The sequence below is a fragment of the Drosophila suzukii genome, chromosome 4, assembly GCF_043229965.1.
Source record: "Drosophila suzukii chromosome 4, CBGP_Dsuzu_IsoJpt1.0, whole genome shotgun sequence".
NCBI lineage: Eukaryota > Metazoa > Arthropoda > Insecta > Diptera > Drosophilidae > Drosophila > Drosophila suzukii.
Genome location: NC_092083.1, coordinates 1416590 through 1422977, shown reverse-complemented (window position 1 = coordinate 1422977; position 6388 = coordinate 1416590).

Here is a 6388-nt window from a genome sequence, read left to right as displayed (position 1 = left end):
GTTCGCAAAACTTTTGTCACGGACTGTATATCTGTACCTATACACATGTTGGTGTTGTGTGTGTGCATAATATAAACAAGAACGAAAAGCTATCTTTAGTCGAACAAAAGTTACAAGAAAATTTGTCCAACAACTGAATTATTTAAGCATTGCTATTAATTTGCTGAGCTCTAACGTATGCTTCATAGCCGATCGAAAACAAGGCAAATTTGCTTGTAATCTTTTTAGCTTGATATAAATTCACAACAAAAAATTTCTTATACATATAACGGAAATTTAAACTCACAAAAAAAGGAAATGTCTCGTTTATTATACCATAGTTTTAAATGATTAAAATTATAAATAAAGGTTTTAAAGATGGTTACCAAGGACATAAATTAAAAATTTTTTAAATAAAATGTTGTGTTGTGGTCACATTAAAAAAATCTTTTTAACTCTTGACTTTTTATGGCAATAGAATTATTACACGAAAAAAATAATAAAGTTGATCGCATAACATCCCATGACGACCTTCTAGTTCGAAATACTAATAGCTCATGTCTTACGGGTTTCATTAATTTTAATGTTCAGGCAGGGAATCTTGGTACCGTTGTTTAATTTTTTAAATGTGTTGTTGGGACAAGTTATGCTAGTAATTAGCTAATGTTCTGTTTTTTTGATTGATTTATTCCCTGCTTGCAAACGTTCTTTTTTGTTTGGGAATAATTATACCCTCTACTCTACCACCTATGCACACATCTAGATTTTTACGATTGTTGCAAAACTAAAGATTACAAACGAAATATTTTTTTCATATCTTTAAAGGGGTTTAATTTTTGTAAACTAGTATTGCGTTTTCAGAAAAAAAGGTCCTGTTTTAAAAAGTTTTGATTACACCAGTTTACAAAAAAAAATTGATGAAATACGCCTTTCAGGAAACCTTTGTTTTCCGGTAAGATACATCTCCCTGATTAAGAAAAGGGCACTTAAAATTTTTTCTATGGTACCAATTTTTTTTAAAGTGTAAAAAACGTTTTTCGCACTTTTTTATTTTATAACTTGAGTTGTGATAAACCGAATTCGGTCATTAAGGACTCATTTTACAGGTAATAGAATGCCCTTTAACTTTCTTATACACATCATTAAGTTCCATTCATTAGTTCAAAAGCTACACTTCGTCAAAGTTGAAAAATTTGGAAAAAAATCAAAAACGCTGGCATAAATGGCTTCTTTAAAAATACACGCGTAAAAACCGAAATAAGTTTTATGTTTTTTTCTTGATGGCTGAACCATAACGGAGAATATGCGCCATAGATCACGACAATCCGTTGGTAAATCGATTTTTAACAGATTTTTAAACGTATATACCCAAGTTCATAATTCGGGAGCAGCGGCCGTTAAACGTTATTTTAAATTTTCAGCGTTGGGGAACGTAAGAATTTGGTGCAAGTAGTTATGCATAACGTCAGTTTCCTTGCTAAAAATATATGAAAATGATTTCCTCGTAACTGCAATCGCATACTCTTTAGCTTGCCCAGCGCTATAGCAAAGAAACTGACGTTATGCATAACAACTTGCACCAAATTCTTACGTTCCCCAACACTGAAAATTTAAAATAACGTTTAACGGCCGCTGCTCCCGAATAATGAACTTGGGTATATACGTTTAAAAATCTGTTAAAAATCGATTTACCAACGGATTGTCGTGATCTATGGCGCATATTCTCCGTTATGGTTCAGCCATCAAGAAAACAACATAAAACTAATTTCGGTTTTTACGCGTGTATTTTTAATGAAGCCATTTATGCCAGCGTTTTTGATTTTTTTCCAAATTTTTCAACTTTGACGAAGTGTAGCTTTTGAACTAATGAATGGAACTTAATGATGTGTATAAGAAAGTTAAAGGGCATTCTATTACCTGTAAAATGAGTCCTTAATGACCGAATTCGGTTTATCGCAACTCGAGTTAGAAAATAAAAAAGTGCTAAAAACGTTTTTTACACTTTAAAAAAAATTGGTACCATAGAAAAAATTTTAAGTGCCCTTTTCTTAATCAGGGAGATGTATCTTACCGGAAAACAAAGGTTTCCTGAGAGGCGTATTTCATCAATTTTCTTTTGTAAACTGGTGTTATCGTTTCGGAGTCGTGATGGCGGGGGATTATTAAATACCCGTTAGTCAGCTAACCGACTAGAAGCGAAGAACATCGATACTAACATTTTTATCTTGCCAATTTTACATTTCACACTTATCCCTTTTATCTACTGGCAGAGACGTTAGTGTTTTGTATCACCTCTTTTGTGTTTAGGGCGGTTTTTGTTCGAATGTACTGGTTTTGATAGAATCTACTGGATTTTTGATGTTTTCAGCTTTAACATTGTTGTACTATACAAACAACTAAACCACGATTCACAACGCTACTGTAATTTCAAACTAGACAGGAAAAACAAATGCTGTCACAGAAGAACGTTAGGAACTTACCAGACCTAATTAATTTAAATTCATATACAGCAGACATGTTTAGCCACTTCTAAAATAATTGGTTAAATCAATAAAAACATTGTATCACTAGATATATATCTTTTTTTTAAATACCTTTTTGAAATAAAATTTGTTGGTCTAGTTTTAATAAACTTTTTTATTAAGTACATTTTTACGTAAATCGTAAGTCGCTCCGATTTTTGTTAAATCAAATTTTGGACGCGGGGCTTCCACCCAAAACTAAATTGTAATGCAATATATATATATTATTTTCTATTACACGAAAATCGCAGAGTCTACGGCCATAAATAGGTTTTAATAGAGGTTATAAGTGCACTTTCTAGCCTTGTTTTATTAGGCAAAGAAAATAAATAATTAGAGATTAAGGCAGCCATAACATTAAAAAAGTAAAATCATTGAATGATTGATAATTGATGATTGATAACATAAGATACAAACAAGGAAGAACGTTATAGTCGAGTACATCGACTATCAGATACCCGTTACTCAGCTAAAGGGATCAAAGGGAAATGGAGATATGCAAGCAGCAAAGCGAGATTGAAATGCGCCACCTACCCGTGATCTCAATATATGGTTATGCGGGCGTGGCAATCTTTATTTTGGATCAATCGATAGGTATTGACGAGACCAATACATAGCATCAAAACTGTAGGAGAAACCGTTTTGGGCGGCTTGTCGGCGTTAGAGTGGGCGTAGCATCCTGCAGAAACAAACTTGTGCTGCGCAGGAATCTCAGGAATCTGCCTACCTAATCTCATTATTGTAGCTCTTATAGTTTTTGAGATCTCAGCGTGCATACGGACAGACGGACAGACGGACATGGCTAGATCGACTCGGCTAGTGATCCTGATCAAGAATATATATACTTTATGGGGTCAGAAACGATTTCTTCGGCCTGTTACATACTTTCCGACGAAAAAAGTATTTATATTTATATTATATAAATATTTGTTTATATTATAAAAATATTTGAATCAAAATAGCTCACCCGAATCCGAATTGGGGACCGTACTTGCGTACAAAAATATCCGATATGAGCCTTCTGCTCGGCTACATCGTTATGCAGGATGGTAAAAAACATACACCCACCTTATGATGTGCCCACTCCGTTTTTGCCATACCCAAGTAGCGGATCGATCGAATCCTTCTATTTGCCTGAAAATAAACTAATAAATGCTCATTTCCACACCACCTTGAGGTAGAGCAATATGGCGCTTTTTTTTTAAAGTTCCCCATTAGCCCTACCTACCTATACACATATTACCACATACCTATATACATAGATACAACTTTAAAATGTAAGTACAACTTATAAAATATACCTTAATTACTATATAACTTAATAATTCAAATCATTAAAATTCATTTGATCCCACGCTGCTCGTCTCCTGTCTCTCGCTGCCCTTAAAAAAGTCACTCCGAATGTCGAAGAGGACTAGTACACACCAGACCTCCAGGCAAAACTCTTGACCATGGAGATTGAGTTGTCTTTTCGTGATTTTGAGCATTTCTGCCTGAACCTTCGAGGGTATCACTCTTCAAATAGCAAGCCTATAATTAAGGATCAGGCTCCACAACAAAAAATATAGAGGCGGCTTTCAAAAGTTGGTTTTCTTCTTCCTCTGTTGTCTTATTGAATAATGGTGGTCCTTGGTGGTCCGAATATAGCGAAAATATTTCATAAAAATGGTTTTGAGATTAGTGTTACGTACGACTGTCTTAAGTTGAGGGTAGGGGCCGCTAATGACTAACCACACTAAGATTGATAAGGGGAAAACAGCAATACAATTCGACAATTCACGTGTGTCGCGTGGCCAGAACAACGACCACGATGGACCTGCTCGTAACCGTACTCCAGTTGACTCCTAAGATAGGGGAAATAGAGTAACAGTACCCCTAGGTGGGAACACCCAGTTAATTCATCCAATATGGGGGCTAGCGAAAGCTCTAGTCCGGTATAAGCCAAATAGAGAAGACAGACAGAATTTGTTCTGATCTCCCTGACAGTGGTTTAGCAGTACAACTCCCATCAACACAGACCACGACTGGAAGAAGACTGGTGTCCAGAAGGATCCCTAGGATCAACTTCACCTAGGAGAAAGTAGTGACCACATCGGACCATAAGCAGAGCAGTTGCAGCGAAGTGAAACAGCAAACAGACAATAAAAACAATAGAAGGCGAATAAATTGCATTCAAAATTATAAGCAAAAAGTGAATCGCTAAAAACAATTACAAACAATTTGCGAGTGCATGCATTTCTGAATGCAAGTGTAACAGAGCCCCCGACCAGCCCCAGCCCGAGCATTGGATATATATTTATAAGCCAATTGTAACATCTCCCAAAGCCCAGGATCCGGAGCGTCGAGATCTCATCGCCCAGGATTAAAAGGCGGGTAAGTTTGACGGAACGAGGTTCCCAGTTTTCTTTTATGAATACATATATATATATATATCCGTGCACCATGATCGCTACACAAGCATTAGCAAAGACTATAGACAATGATCCACAATTTAACGTAAGAATTCTGTATTTGTTATCAAAAGCAACCCTACCAGTAACTGTGAATGAATTAGAGTACTTATATGTATATTGAGACCTTCCGTCTAGATTTCTCACCACTTGCACACTGTAACAAGACCGAAAAGGCAAATGTTATCTCTACCGTTCCAACGGTCATTGTTGTCTCCCGTTTAGATAGAAATGTATTTTTGGGCAATGTTAATACTTTCCTAGTTAAGATCAAGAAATAAACTTTTAGAAATTAATACAATAATATTCATACATAATAACTACTCATATATAATCATTTAGACATACACTCCTCTTTTTATACATTTGTCATTTTTATATATAATAATTAAATGTTAATTTTTCAGCGGCGAGTATCAGCCTTGTAGTTGTATGACAATTGCAAGAGCTCTCTGCGCGACGTTTGTAGTCGTGGATAGTCAGCATTTTGCTGATGTGTGCACCTTCACAGGTGGTAAATTCGATACTCTCCGCTAACAAAATAATTGTCATTTAATTTAATTTCCATATGAATTAGCCATGGCGCACGCCTATGTAAATATTACCCAATAAATTTATAATGTATAAGAATATCAAAAGCATGAAGTGTTGCTAAGCAATGACATAATTTTCGACGGACAACCTTGACAATAGGGGATCGTATTGCGCGGCCCGCGACGATCCATTGGGCACACGAATGTGTGAAGGGGAGGAAACATGGCCAAAACACAGCCCGATCGTATTGCGATCAACCGACAGCGAAGCTTGTGAGGCAGTGTGGACTGATGAGTGACGAACTTTATGGAGTAATATTATTTTCCAGGCACTTTAAATATTTATTCTCGCTATGTTGGAGAGGAGAGAGGCTTACCAAGATCCCACGACCCGAATACGACGTAGCTTATGCCGGCAAATGGTGCCTGAACGGACGCCTTTCCCTCGGGCCAAGTCCCTGTCAGAACTCGGGCACTAATATGCCCACGTAACAGATGTTTTCACTATAATCTCGCAATCTAGGAACTACCGAATCTACCTCTTTTTCATTGAGAGAATTATTGTCAGAAACAAACGCGTATTTTTATACATTTAAAAGGTATACGTATATATATTCGGAGAAAACTGGTAGAAGGAGCATAACCGACCCCATAACACACACATACATGCGGCCGCGATCACAAAGCTCTCATTTGGGTCTCATGCAGCTCATCAATAAGTACTACGAAGGGCTTCGTAAAATCCCATTTCCTTTTAAGGGTGTTGAAATGGGGGACTGATCCCCTGATCAATACGTTAAGCGCTGGTCCGCTATTTGCAAATAGCTCATTGTTGCAAATTGTTAAGTCCCTGAAGGAATTAGCCGGAGACCAAAATTCTAGCCCTGTCCCGAAGCGGCCGAGA